Below are 14912 nucleotides of genomic sequence, written 5' to 3'. Positions count from 1 at the left end.
GAAAATAATGGAAAAATAACAATAATTAGAGTTGATAATAGTAAATTAATCAATAGTAACCTTATCTTTTTATGAATTTTAATAATAATAATTATTATTATTGTAGTTTATTACTACTACTACCAATAGCAGTAGCAAGTAAAATAATTTGTACATCAAAATTGGGCATATGAAACAAGATGCAGAAGTTCACACAATCACAAAAGAACAATCACAAAGACTACTGGAAACATTTGCATGGTGTTTATGTAGATTTCTTCTGAAGGCCGAACTCTCTTTCAGACACCTGTCCACCCGGCAAGACTCAATTCACACATACGCAATAAAACGCTTCACACATCCTGTTATACCTAAAGGCTGTGTTTACTTGCATCACGTTATATCTTCAAAAAATATGCTCAGTCAGTTATCCTCTTATTGTCCATCTTGGATTACTGTGCTTTTAAAACAAATAAAAAGTGACTGAACCTTTGCAGCTGACAAATTTGTAACTCCAAGACAAATACTCACATCAACGAATGCAATACACAAAAAAAAATGATCAACTGTTACATTATATTGAAACAAAAGAACATTTGAAACAGCCTTTAACCACAGACACAGGCTAACTTAACTATTGCAGCAAGACACATCTGAGGCAGCTCACAAACACATTCCTAGAGTCGGTCAGAAATTTGTGTTTGCAACTGTTCTTTATCACTTAATTATAATCGCTAGAATTAAATTGTATCATCTATTACACAGGGTCTGGGAAAGGGACTAAAGCCATTGCTTGCATTTTTAAAACACTGGGTAATCAAAACACACTACTAGTGTCTTCATAGCCACTCAAACACTTGGGCCAAAAGCAGGAAATACATCATGTAGTAGACAAGCAAATCAGTTCAAGGACCATGTGGTACTGCGATGGGCTGCTAATCTCAACATTTCTTCTATTAATATAGGCTATTAATATGGCTTTTTTGCTTTTTTTTAAATAAATTACTGGGTGCACCTGAAAGAACAGTTCTGAATATTAGAACATAAAACTAAGAATATTTTTGTGGGTTGATACTTGACCACAAGAAAGAGAGAGAGAGAGAGAGAGAGAGAGAGAGAGAGAGAGAGAGAGAGAGAGAGAGAGAGAATGAAAAAGTGAGTGATAGACAAAAACACAGGAAACCATTTCAACATCCTGTTGATTATAGTTTTGTTGCCCCAAATAAGCCCATTTTACTCATGTCAAAGTTTGTTATTCGGGTGTGAAAAACAAAAATGTAGAGTTTTATTAAATTAATGTTTTGCACAGGAAAAAACTGTAAAATTTGCCTGCAGCAAATATTGAAACTCTTTTCTATTTACTATTTCACGTCAACATTCGACGGCTTTGATGAGACTCTTTGTGAAAAAGGATGCTATGCCATATTGAAACAGAAATTGCATGAGCAACTATGAAAAATTCCTTCATCTGTTACCCTGTATTCAACCTGGCCTAAGAAAATGTAACTATTTTATGAGGTGGTGATTTTACATGAATTTGTATAAATACTTTCAGAGTAAAAGTAAACATGACGTTTCACCTCTGAAACGTCAGTCTATGAATATTATTGTCAGGCCCTCTCATAAAGCATATAGCTATTGTTTGAATTTACAGCTTTAAATGTCATACATGCGATGTTTTTACAGTCATCTGATGGGTGTTATTAAACCAGACTATAGTCAGTGTGACCACCCAGTTTGCTTCTGATTCTGTTGTTTGTGATTCTTCCACATGATGTGAGAAGTCAGTGTGAAGCCTTAACTTTCAAAGCTTTGTAAGTAAGAATTTAGCTAGATCTTCGTGTGTGTGTGTGTGTGTGTGTGTGTGTGTGTGTGTGTGTGTGTGTGTGTGTGTGTGTGTGTGTGTGTTTGTGTTTAATAAAGTGTGGGGATTTTAAAAAAATTAAAATAATTATCTTAATTTATGAATGGTTTTATCAATGTAAAAAAGATCAAACAGAAAACATTTAAACACTCGTTCACGTTCTTTATTCTCACTTACTGGAGTTACAGGTGTGACAAGGCACTGCAGTGACTGCACCATTGTATTTTTCAAGTAAGTTTTGTATACATTTAAACAGTGTTTTAAGCGTTTGTTTGTATTTCTCAATACTGTTAAATGCATGAGTGAATAGAATACAGCGTGTAGCGCGAGCGTTCTAAGAAGCGCTGTCGTCACAGTTAAATGTTTGAACAATCATCGACGGTTGAGCTGCTTCAGTCTCTTCTACATCTGTATCTCATGTGCTCTGCTGGTGAGTCTATGATAAAATTCACAAATTCTCGAATGTTTTCATACTGCGTTATTAATTTACAGTATTTTTATATTTATTGATGCCTCGTATACCTCGTGTGAAACTAATTAGCCAAATCACATTTATTATGGCCACGTATATGTGTTTCCATGACACCCGAAGAGACAACAAGCCAGATCATTTACTGCTGCTATTAATGTGTTTAAAAACATTTTCAGATCACTTCACCTCCACATTAAACGTTTTGTTGCTTCCTACAAGGTCTGAATCAACTGAAATGTAATATAGGTTGTGATTAAACTACATGTGCACTATGATGATACCGACACAAGGTGGCGTTCAGCGTCTTGCTGTCGACATTAGCGTTACACAGTAAACACAAATAGATTTTGTGGTCTTTATTAGAAAAAGAGATTGAAAGGGTTCTTGCAGCAAGAAAGCAAACTTCATAAAATTATGTTATTGATATATCAGTCTATTTACTTACTAATTAATGTTTTCACTATTTTTCTGTAGGATTCTCCAGAAATGTTTCTTTGAAGTCTGATATGTGCTGCTGAATAGAATTTAAGGGTTATGTTGAGCAATTAATCTCATCAGAGAGCAGGTAAGAAAAGTATTTCATTAGAGCAGTGGATTTCAGTCATGAGAGCTTCAGGAAAAACATGTAAGCTTTTTAAATTATAGGTAATGTTTGTAGTTTATAAGTAAGTGCTGTGATATACAGTTGTAGAGTACAGTTAAATCCTGTGAAATAGATTACAGATTTGCAGTTTATAAGTAAGTTATGTGATAAACAGGTCAGAGTTTTAGAGAACAGACAGGTCTTGTGAAATACAGGTAAGGTATGCAGAGTACGGGTAAGTCATGTAAAATACAGATATACGTTGTAGAGTACATATATGTCCTGTGAAATACAGGTAAGAATTGTAGAGTACAGGTAAGTCCTATGACAAACAAGTAATGTTTGTAGAAGTACAAGTCCTGTAAAATACAGGTAATGCTTGTAGTTTATAAGTCCAGTGATATACAGGAAAAAGTTGCAGAGTACAGGTAAGTCCTGTGAAATACAGGTAAGGTTTGTAGTTTATAAGTAAGTCCTGTTAAAATACAGGTATAAGTTGTAGAGTACAGGTAAGCCCTGTGAAATACAGGTAAGAGGTTTAGAGTTTAGTCCTGTGAAATACAGGTAAGAGATGTAGAGTACACTTAAGTCCTGTGAAATACAGGTAAGAGATTTAGAGTTTAGGTAAGTCCTGTGATATACAGGTATAAGTTTTAGAGTATAGATAAATCCTATAAAATACAGGTAAGAGGTTTAGAGTACAGATAAGTATTGTATAATACAAGTAAGGTTTGTAGAGAACAGGTAAGTCCTGTGAAATACAGGTAAGAGGTGTAGAGTACAGTTAAGTCCTGTGAAAAACAGGTAAGAGATTTAGAGTTTAGGTAAGTCCTGTGATATACAGGTATAAGTTGTAGAGTATAGGTAAGTCCTATAAAAATACAGGTAAGAGGTTTAGAGTACAGGTAAGTCCTGTGAAATACAGGTAAGAGATTTAGAGTGTAGGTAAGTCCTGTGATATACAGGTATAAGTTGTAGAGTATAGGTAAGTCCTGTAAAATACAGGTAAGAGGTTTAGAGTACAGATAAGTCTAGTATAATACAGGTAAGGTTTGTAGCGAACAGGTAAATCCTGTGAAATACAGGTAAGAGATTTAGAGTTTAGGTAAGTCCTGTGATATACAGGTATAAGTTGTAGAGTACAGGTAAGCCCTGTGAAATACAGGTAAGAGATTTAGAGTTTAGTCCTGTGAAATACAGGTAAGAGGTGTAGAGCACACTTAAGTCCTGTGAAATACAGGTAAGAGATTTAGAGTTTAGGTAAGTCCTGTGATATACAGGTATAAGTTGTAGAGTATAGGTAAGTCCTATAAAATACAGGTAAGAGGTTTAGAGTACAGATAAGTCTTGTATAGTACAGGTAAGGTTTGTAGAGTAAAGGTAAGTCCTGTGAAATGCAGGTAAGAGGTGTAGGGTACAGGTAAGTCCTGTGAAATACAGGTAAGAGATTTAGAGTTTAGGTAAGTCCTGTGATATACAGGTATAAGTTTTAGAGTATAGATAAATCCTATAAAATACAGGTAAGAGGTTTAGAGTACAGATAGGTCTTGTATAGTACAGGTAAGGTTTGTAGAGTAAAGGTAAGTCCTGTGAAATGCAGGTAAGAGGTGTAGGGTACAGGTAAGTCCTGTGAAATACAGGTAAGAGATTTAGAGTTTAGGTAAGTCCTGTGATATACAGGTATAAGTTGTAGAGTATAGGTAAGTCCTATAAAATACAGGTAAGAGGTTTAGAGTACAGATAAGTCTAGTATAATACAGGTAAGGTTTGTAACAAACAGGTAAATCCTGCGAAATACAGGTAAGAGTTTTAGAGTTTAGGTAAGTCCTGTGAAATACAGGTAATACTTTTAGAGTATAGATAAGTCCTGTGATATACAGGTAAGCTTTGTGTGTTTAAGTCCTGTGAAATACAGGTATAAGTTGTAGAGTACAGGTAAGTCCTGTGAAATATAGGTAAGCATTTTACAGCACAGATAAGTCCTGTAAAATACAGGTAAGGTTTGTAGAATAAAGGTAAGTCCTGTGAAATACAGGTAAGAGATTTAGAGTTTAGGTAAGTCCTGTGATATATAGGTATAAGTTGTGGAGTATAGGTAAGTCCTATAAAAATACAGGTAAGAGGTTTAGAGTACAGATAAGTCTTGTATAATACAAGTAAGGTTTGCGGAGAACAGTTAAGTCCTGTGAAATACAGGTAAGAGGTGTAGAGTACACTTAAGTCCTGTGAAAAACAGGTAAGAGATTTAGAGTTTAGGTAAGTCCTGTGATATACAGGTATAAGTTGTAGAGTATAGGTAAGTCCTATAAAATACAGGTAAGAGGTTTAGAGTACAGATAAGTCTTGTATAGTACAGGTAAGGTTTGTAGAGTAAAGGTAAGTCCTGTGAAATGCAGGTAAGAGGTGTAGGGTACAGCTAAGTCCTGTGAAATACAGGTAAGAGATTTAGAGTTTAGGTAAGTCCTGTGATATACAGGTATAAGTTGTAGAGTATAGATAAATCCTATAAAATACAGGTAAGAGGTTTAGAGTACAGATAAGTATTGTATAATACAAGTAAGGCTTGTAGAGAACAGGTAAGTTCTGTGAAATACAGGTAAGAGGTGTAGAGTACAGTTAAGTCCTGTGAAATACAGGTAAGAGATTTAGAGTTTAGGTAAGTCCTGTGATATACAGGTATAAGTTGTAGAGTATAGGTAAGTCCTACAAAAAATACAGGTAAGAGGTGTAGAGTACAGGTAAGTCCTGTGAAATACAGGTAAGAGATTTAGAGTGTAGGTAAGTCCTGTGATATACAGGTATAAGTTGTAGAGTATAGATAAATCCTATAAAATACAGGTAAGAGGTTTAGAGTACAGATAAGTATTGTATAATACAAGTAAGGTTTGTAGAGAACAGGTAAGTCCTGTGAAATACAGGTAAGAGGTGTAGAGTACAGTTAAGTCCTGTGAAAAACAGGTAAGAGATTTAGAGTTTAGGTAAGTCCTGTGATATACAGGTATAAGTTGTAGAGTATAGGTAAGTCCTATAAAATACAGGTAAGAGGTGTAGAGTACAGGTAAGTCCTGTGAAATACAGGTAAGAGATTTAGAGTGTAGGTAAGTCCTGTGATATACAGGTATAAGTTGTAGAGTATAGGTAAGTCCTGTAAAATACAGGTAAGAGGTTTAGAGTACAGATAAGTCTAGTATAATACAGGTAAGGTTTGTAGAAGAACAGGTAAATCCTGTGAAATACAGGTAAGAGATTTAGAGTTTAGGTAAGTCCTGTGATATACAGGTATAAGTTGTAGAGTACAGGTAAGCCCTGTGAAATACAGGTAAGAGATTTAGAGTTTAGTCCTGTGAAATACAGGTAAGAGGTGTAGAGCACACTTAGAAGTCCTGTGAAATACAGGTAAGAGATTTAGAGTTTAGGTAAGTCCTGTGATATACAGGTATAAGTTGTAGAGTATAGGTAAGTCCTATAAAATACAGGTAAGAGGTTTAGAGTACAGATAAGTCTTGTATAGTACAGGTAAGGTTTGTAGAGTAAAGGTAAGTCCTGTGAAATGCAGGTAAGAGGTGTAGGGTACAGGTAAGTCCTGTGAAATACAGGTAAGAGATTTAGAGTTTAGGTAAGTCCTGTGATATACAGGTATACGTTTTAGAGTATAGATAAATCCTATAAAATACAGGTAAGAGGTTTAGAGTACAGATAGGTCTTGTATAGTACAGGTAAGGTTTGTAGAGTAAAGGTAAGTCCTGTGAATTGCAGGTAAGAGGTGTAGGGTACAGGTAAAGTCCTGTGAAATACAGGTAAGAGATTTAGAGTTTAGGTAAGTCCTGTGATATACAGGTATAAGTTGTAGAGTATAGGTAAGTCCTATAAAATACAGGTAAGAGGTTTAGAGTACAGATAAGTCTAGTATAATACAGGTAAGGTTTGTAACAAACAGGTAAATCCCAAGAAATACAGGTAAGAGTTTTAGAGTTTAGGTAAGTCCTGTGAAATACAGGTAATACTTTTAGAGTATAGATAAGTCCTGTGATATACAGGTAAGCTTTGTGGTGTTTAAGTCCTGTGAAATACAGGTATAAGTTGTAGAGTACAGGTAAGTCCTGTGAAATATAGGTAAGCATTTTACAGCACAGATAAGTCCTGTAAAATACAGGTAAGGTTTGTAGAATAAAGGTAAGTCCTGTGAAATACAGGTAAGAGATTTAGAGTTTAGGTAAGTCCTGTGATATATAGGTATAAGTTGTGGAGTATAGGTAAGTCCTATAAAATACAGGTAAGAGGTTTAGAGTACAGATAAGTCTTGTATAATACAAGTAAGGTTTGCAGAGAACAGTTAAGTCCTGTGAAATACAGGTAAGAGGTGTAGAGTACACTTAAGTCCTGTGAAATACAGGTAAGAGATTTAGAGTTTAGGTAAGTCCTGTGATATACAGGTATAAGTTGTAGAGTATAGGTAAGTCCTATAAAATACAGGTAAGAGGTTTAGAGTACAGATAAGTCTTGTATAGTACAGGTAAGGTTTGTAGAGTAAAGGTAAGTCCTGTGAAATGCAGGTAAGAGGTGTAGGGTACAGCTAAGTCCTGTGAAATACAGGTAAGAGATTTAGAGTTTAGGTAAGTCCTGTGATATACAGGTATAAGTTTTAGAGTATAGGTAAATCCTATAAAATACAGGTAAGAGGTTTAGAGTACAGATAAGTATTGTATAATACAAGTAAGGCTTGTAGAGAACAGGTAAGTTCTGTGAAATACAGGTAAGAGGTGTAGAGTACAGTTAAGTCCTGTGAAATACAGGTAAGAGATTTAGAGTTTAGGTAAGTCCTGTGATATACAGGTATAAGTTGTAGAGTATAGGTAAGTCCTACAAAATACAGGTAAGAGGTGTAGAGTACAGGTAAGTCCTGTGAAATACAGGTAAGAGATTTAGAGTGTAGGTAAGTCCTGTGATATACAGGTATAAGTTGTAGAGTATAGGTAAGTCCTATAAAATACAGGTAAGAGGTTTAGAGTACAGATAAGTCTTGTATAATACAGGTAAGGTTTGTAGAGTAAAGGTAAGTCCTGTGAAATGCAGGTAAGAGGTGTAGGGTACAGGTAAGTCCTGTGAAATACAGGTAAGAGATTTAGAGTGTAGGTAAGTCCTGTGATATACAGGTATAAGTTGTAGAGTTTAGGTAAGTCCTGTGAAATACAGGTAAGACATTTACAGTTTAGGTAACTCCTGTGATATACAGGTATAAGTTGTAGAGTATAGGTAAGTCCTACAAAATACAGGTAAGAGGTGTAGAGTACAGATAAGTCCTGTGAAATACAGGTAAGAGGTGTAGAGTACAGTTAAGTCCTGTGAAATACAGGTAAGAGATTTAGAGTTTAGGTAATGTCCTGTGATATACAGGTATAAGTTGTAGAGTATAGGTAAGTTCTATAAAATAAAGGTAAGAGGTGTAGAGTACAGGTAAGTCCTGTGAAATACAGGTTAGAGATTTAGAGTGTAGGTAAGTCCTGTGATATACAGGTATAAGTTGTAGAGTATAGGTAAGTCCTATAAAACACAGGTAAGAGGTTTAGAGTACAGATAAGTCTTGTATAATACAAGTAAGGTTTGTAGAGAACAAGTAAGTCCTGTGAAATACAGGTAACAGGTGTAGAGTACACTTAAGTCCTGTGAAATACAGGTAAGAGATTTAGAGTTTAGGTAAGTCCTGTGATATACAGGTATAAGTTGTAGAATATAGGTAAGTCCTATAAAATACAGGTAAGAGGTTTAGAGTACAGATAAGTCTTGTATAATACAGGTAAGGTTTGTAGAGTAAAGGTAAGTCCTGTGAAATGCAGGTAAGAGGTGTAGGGTACAGGTAAGTCCTGTGAAAAACAGTTAAGAGATTTAGAGTTTAGGTAAGTCCTGTGATATACAGGTATAAGTTGTAGAGTTTAGGTAAGTCCTATAAAATACAGGTAAGAGGTTTAGAGTACAGATAAGTCTAGTATAATACAGGTAAGGTTTGTAAGTAATAGGTAAATCCTGTGAAATACAGGTAAGAGATTTAGAGTTTAGGTAAGTCCTGTGATATACAGGTATAAGTTGTAGAGTATAGGTAAGTCCTATAAAATACAGGTAAGAGGTTTAGAGTACAGATAAGTCTAGTATAATACAGGTAAGGTTTGTAGCATGAACAGGTAAATCCTGTGAAATACAGGTAAGAGTTTTAGAGTTTAGATAAGTCCCGTGATATACAGGTAAGCTTTGTGGTGTTTAAGTCCTGTGAAATACGGGTATATCGTTGTAGAGTACAGGTAAGTCCTGTGAAATATAGGTAAGCATTTTAGAGCACAGATAAGTCTTGTAAAATACAGGTAAGGTTTGTAGAATAAAGGTAAGTCCTGTGAAATACAGGTAAGAGATTTAGAGTTTAGGTAAGTCCTTTGATATATAGGTATAAGTTGTAGAGCAGTGGTTTTCAACCTGTGGGCGCGGCCCCAGTGGCCGCATAGCGGTATTGCAGGGGGCCAGCCAGTTATTATCAATAGAAATAATAATATTGCTAATGTACGTAAAAAATGTGTAGTAATAATTAAATATCATAATTAATTAAATAACAAAAATAATAATAAACTGTTACTATGCGTTCACTATTCCAGGTCATTGATTGGTTTAAAAACAACCACGATTTAGGCTATGTAACATATTTTTGCTGCATACATGCTAAAACAGATGTTACTAACCCGACACAAATAACAGGTTCATTTAAATTTTTTTGTAGTGGGCCGCGGAAACATATGTGTTTGGTTGTGTGGGCTGTGAGTTAAAAAAGGTTGGGAACCACTGTTGTAGAGTATAGGTAAGTCCTATAAAATACAGGTAAGAGGTTTAGAGTACAGATAAGTCTTGTATAATACAAGTAAGGTTTGTAGAGAACAGGTAAGTCTTGTGAAATACATGTAACAGGTGTAGAGTACACTTAAGTCCTGTGAAATACAGGTAAGAGATTTAGAGTGTAGGTAAGTCCTGTGATATACAGGTATAAGTTGTAGAGTATAGGTAAGTCCTATAAAATACAGGTAAGAGGTTTAGAGTACAGATAAGTCTTGTATAATACAGGTAAGGTTTGTAGAGTAAAGGTAAGTCCTGTGAAATGCAGGTAAGAGGTGTAGGGTACAGGTAAATCCTGTGAAATACAGGTAAGAGATTTAGAGTTTAGGTAAGTCCTGTAATATACAGGTATAAATTGTAGAGTATAGGTAAGTCCTATAAAATACAGGTAAGAGGTGTAGAGTTCAGGTAAGTCCTGTGAAATACAGGTAAGAGATTTAGAGTTTTAGGTAAGTCCTGTGATATACAGGTATAAGTTGTAAAGTATAGGTAAGTCCTATAAAATACAGGTAAGAGGTGTAGAGTTCAGGTAAGTCCTGTGAAATACAGGTAAGAGATTTAGAGTTTAGGTAAGTCCTGTGATATACAGGTATAAGTTGTAGAGTATAGGTAAGTCCTATAAAATACAGGTAAGAGGTTTAGAGTACAGATAAGTCTTGTATAATACAGGTAAGGTTTGTAGCGAACAGGTAAGTCCTATAAAATACAGGTAAGAGGTTTAGATACAGATAAGTCTTGTATAATACAGGTAAGGTTTGTAGCGACAGGTAAGTCCTGTGAAATACAGGTAAGAGGTGTAGAGTACAGTTAAGTCCTGTGAAATACAGGTAAGAGTTTTAGAGTATAGATAAGTCCTGTGATATACAGGTAAGCTTTGTGGTGTTTAAATCCTGTGAAATACAGGTATAAGTTGTAGAGTACAGGTAAGCCCTGTGAAATACAGGTAAGAGATTTAGAGTTTAGGTAAGTCCTGTGATATACAGGTATAAGTTGTAGAGTATAGGTAAGTCCTATAAAATACAGGTAAGAGGTTTAGAGTACAGATAAGTCATGTATAATACAAGTAAGGTTTGTAGAGAACAGGTAAGTCCTGTGAAATACAGGTAAGAGGTGTAGAGTACAGTTAAGTCCTGTGAAATACAGGTAAGAGATTTAGAGTTTAGGTAAGTCCTGTGATATACAGGTATAAGTTGTAGAGTATAGGTATGTCCTGTGATATACAGGTAAGGTTTGTAGTTTATAAATAAGTCCTGTGAAATACAGGTATACGTTGTAGAGTACAGGTAAGTCCTATAAAATACAGGTAAGAGTTTTAGAGTACAGATAAGTCCGGTAAAATACAGATAAGGTTTGTGGTGTTTAAGTCCTGTGAAATACAGGTATAAGTTGTAGAGTACAGGTAAGTCCTGTGAAATACGGGTAAGCATTTTAGAGCACAGATAAGTCCTGTAAAATACAGGTAAGGTTAGTAGAGAACAGGTAAGTCCTGTGAAATACAGGAAAGAGATTTAGAGTTTAGGTAAGTCCTGTGATATACAGGTATAAGTTGTAGAGTATAGGTAAGTCCTATAAAATACAGGTAAGAGGTTTAGAGTACAGATAAGTCTTGTATAATACAGGTAAGGTTTGTAGAGAACAGGTAAGTCCTGTGAAATACATGGAAGAGGTTTAGAGTACAAGTAAGTCCTGTGAAATACAGGTATAAGTTGTAGAGTACAGGTAAGTCCTATGAAATACAGGTAAGGTTTGTAAAGTACAAGGAAGTACTGTGAAATGTAGTTTATAAGTAAGTCCTGTGATATACAGGTAAGGTTTTAGAGTACAATTAAGTAATGTGTAATGCTCTGTGAAATAATGGTAAAAGCTGTAGTCTCAAAGGTAAGCATTGGAGAGTATAGATAATTACATTTAGAGTTGTAGACTTAAGGCAGAAGTACAAGTTGGACTCAATAGCCATTTTGGAATTGAACGGTCATTTTGTTAATCATTGTCGAGCCATTAATATTATTAATCAAACAGGCAGTATTTAAGTGCATGCCAGAGGAGTATGGTTCCCTACTGCTGAGTCTTGGTTCCTCCCAAGGTTTCTTCCTACATTTAATTTTGTAGGAGTTTTGCTCTTGCCACTGTCGCCTTTGGCTTGCTCACTGGGTGTTTAAGGCACTGTAATACCGCTTTCTGTCGCTATCCGCCTCTTTGAGGTCCAGTTCATAACTGCCGATACTTACTCTAGTCTACAGTTACACAGCAAATGAAATCATATTTAATTTATGTTGTGATGAGTCTTTGAAGGTCTAAATTAAATGTACTGCAAAAACAGACTGTGTACTATCAAGTAATGAAAAGAAAATTTACATTGTCTCTGGGTATTCACTAGTTGCATTTTCAAGCAAATAAATAGATCAAGTTAATAAATCATTCAAAAGAATAAAAACTATTGACTATTTACTTAAAACAGTCTGATCCTTAACTTAAAAATTTCCTAACCTAACCAAATCAATCTATTGAGTAAAAATTAATAAATAAATAAAATCAAACAATATACACAGTGCGGCTAGTGTCTGAATCACAAACACAAATGAAACTAATGAGGTACTTAGTTATAGTGATTCAAAACATAAAGATCAGTCAGCATAGTGTGAATCACATGCAAATGACTCTTACGCTTTGGCTGTTTAAATCATTAAAAAAAATTCACAAACTTAAAGAGTTACCAGTTTAAAACAGTCCTTCACTTATTGATGTTAGTTAAGCACAATAAATTCACTCTAACATATAAAGCAAAAAGCAGTACCTAAATCACAGGCAAATTACTACAAATTATGATCTGCTATTTTAATGAGCAACAATGAGCAAAAATATCAAAGAGCCTCATCCAGCTCCAGCGCCATCCTCCTGTATCATATTGTAGCAAAAAGAAATAACAAATAAACCATGTAAAAATATTTTTGAATAAAGAGTGATTCTTCCACAATATATAAGTCTCCAGTGTTGTTTTATAAGAATGCAGATATGTGCTCAGATTGTATTTTATTGATATGAGATGTTGAAAGACTAGTTTATTCTGATTAAACTTTCATGGCATTTTAAAAATTGTTCCAGATATCTAAGATGAAATTGATAGCTTGGGATGAAAGTCTTCGCTGTGGCACTTTGCGTGCATACTAAAAAGAGTGATTAATTGAATTTACTAAATGTTTTTAAATGTAAGTGGTTGCAATCATGTTACTTTAGCTATTTAAATATAAAAAAATTAATTATTTAGATGCAGCTAAAATAATTAGTTTGCAACCACTTACATTACTTGAAATCACTTGTCTAAGACTGACACAGAAGAGAAGAAATTGTTGAATAAATTTATTCATTTTGTTTTGGCAGCTGCTATTTGCACTAGTGTATATTTTTTTAAAATAATTACATATTCTCTTAGCTATAGATGCTATTTACACTAAGAGCAAATAGCTATAGATTCTATTTACACTAAATTAAAATAGCAAGATTTTCCGCTATTTATACTAACCCTTGATGGATGGAGTTACTGTGAATAGCCTCTACCAATAAGGCGGGCTATTTGCACTACTCCGCTTTTGTTTTATTTGCACACAAAAACTATCTCTATAGCTTTATAACATTACTGTTTAAGCACTGATGTCACATGGATTATTTTATTGATAATTATTTTATTGTCCTTGCTAACTTGAACGTGTCAGTTGTGTTGCTATCTATGGAAGGATTAAAGCTCATAATGATTCTTAATCTTTTCAAATAGTCTGATGTACTATAAAAAAATATTTTAAAAACATCTAAAAAGAAAATGCAACAATAACGTAGGGTGGGGCCTACAGTGTGAAGAACATGTTACTTATATTTCTTTACACTACTACAAACTAATGATGCACAATAAGATTTTTATTTATTATAAAAAGAACACAATAATATTAGTGCTGTCAAATGAACGTGTATTTATTATGTATATATAAATAGAACTGTGTATGCAATATGTTATTATATATATATATATATATATATATATATATATATATATTTGTATGCATAATAAATATACATAGTATACACACATGTAAACAAAAACATTTATTTTAGATGCAATGAATCACAATTTTTTTTTAATTAATGTGATTCCAGAGTTTGTTTTATATATACAAATACGAAATAAAGCATCTTGAATAAAGTTGGATGCTGAAGGAATTTGGTGGTGGGTTCATTTGGAGCACACACATGAAAATCTTTGTTTTTAATCCTCCATACCCACACTACAAAAAGAATGAAAGAAACAAATATAATATGTAAAAAAAAACTAATAATACTAAATACATAAAATAAACATTTTCATCAGGCTGTATTAGGTTCAATAATTTTACTTTAATGGCATTGTATAGCTCCTGATATTTGTAATATGTAAATCATGGGAGTTACTGGAGCTGTTGTGCACAAAACTGAAACGTGGAAACATCCCCATGAACAGATATTCTGCCTTTATTAAAAGAGAAGGCTGATGCTCATGTGAGCAGTCTCTCCACCAAACAACGTGTGATCCAAATGGTATGACACAGTCACAGTACAGAGTGATATTGTCTCCTGATTTAACTCTTATGTTCACTTCAGTCCCAAACGCTCTCTGATGTTCACAGAACAATATACCTTCAAATCAAATACAGATTCAAATACAAGATGATTCTTAATCAAATTAAAAGATAAAAATTTACTTGCATACAAGCGTGGGAACAATATCTATTGCTCGCTCTATCTCAGTGACTAATCAAAAACAAAGTGCCAATCGGTTTCAAGCAGGCCATAACAGGAAACCTGCTGTCATTAAAACTGTAGCAGTGTACTTAATTGATTCCGCTTTCTTTAGTGAAAGTCAAATAGTTTTGTAGGCCTGAATTCATTAAATGTGTGCTTGTTTTTGTAAGAATGTATTTAACTTTAACGTGTATTGTGCTGTAGCCTGATAAAATGTGTAAAGTATGGTTCCGTAACCACAACCTTTATCCAAGCTTTTTATTTTTTCTGTAACAACCACTAGAAACATTTGTGGTTAAAAAAAAAGCATGGTTTACCACTTTATAAGAACCCGTGAAAAGCATCAAATTAAAAGATTCTGGAAAACATTTTATTAG

The sequence above is a fragment of the Puntigrus tetrazona genome, chromosome 1, assembly GCF_018831695.1.
Source record: "Puntigrus tetrazona isolate hp1 chromosome 1, ASM1883169v1, whole genome shotgun sequence".
In the NCBI taxonomy this organism is placed as follows: Eukaryota; Metazoa; Chordata; class Actinopteri; order Cypriniformes; family Cyprinidae; genus Puntigrus; species Puntigrus tetrazona.
This window is presented reverse-complemented; position numbering follows the sequence as displayed.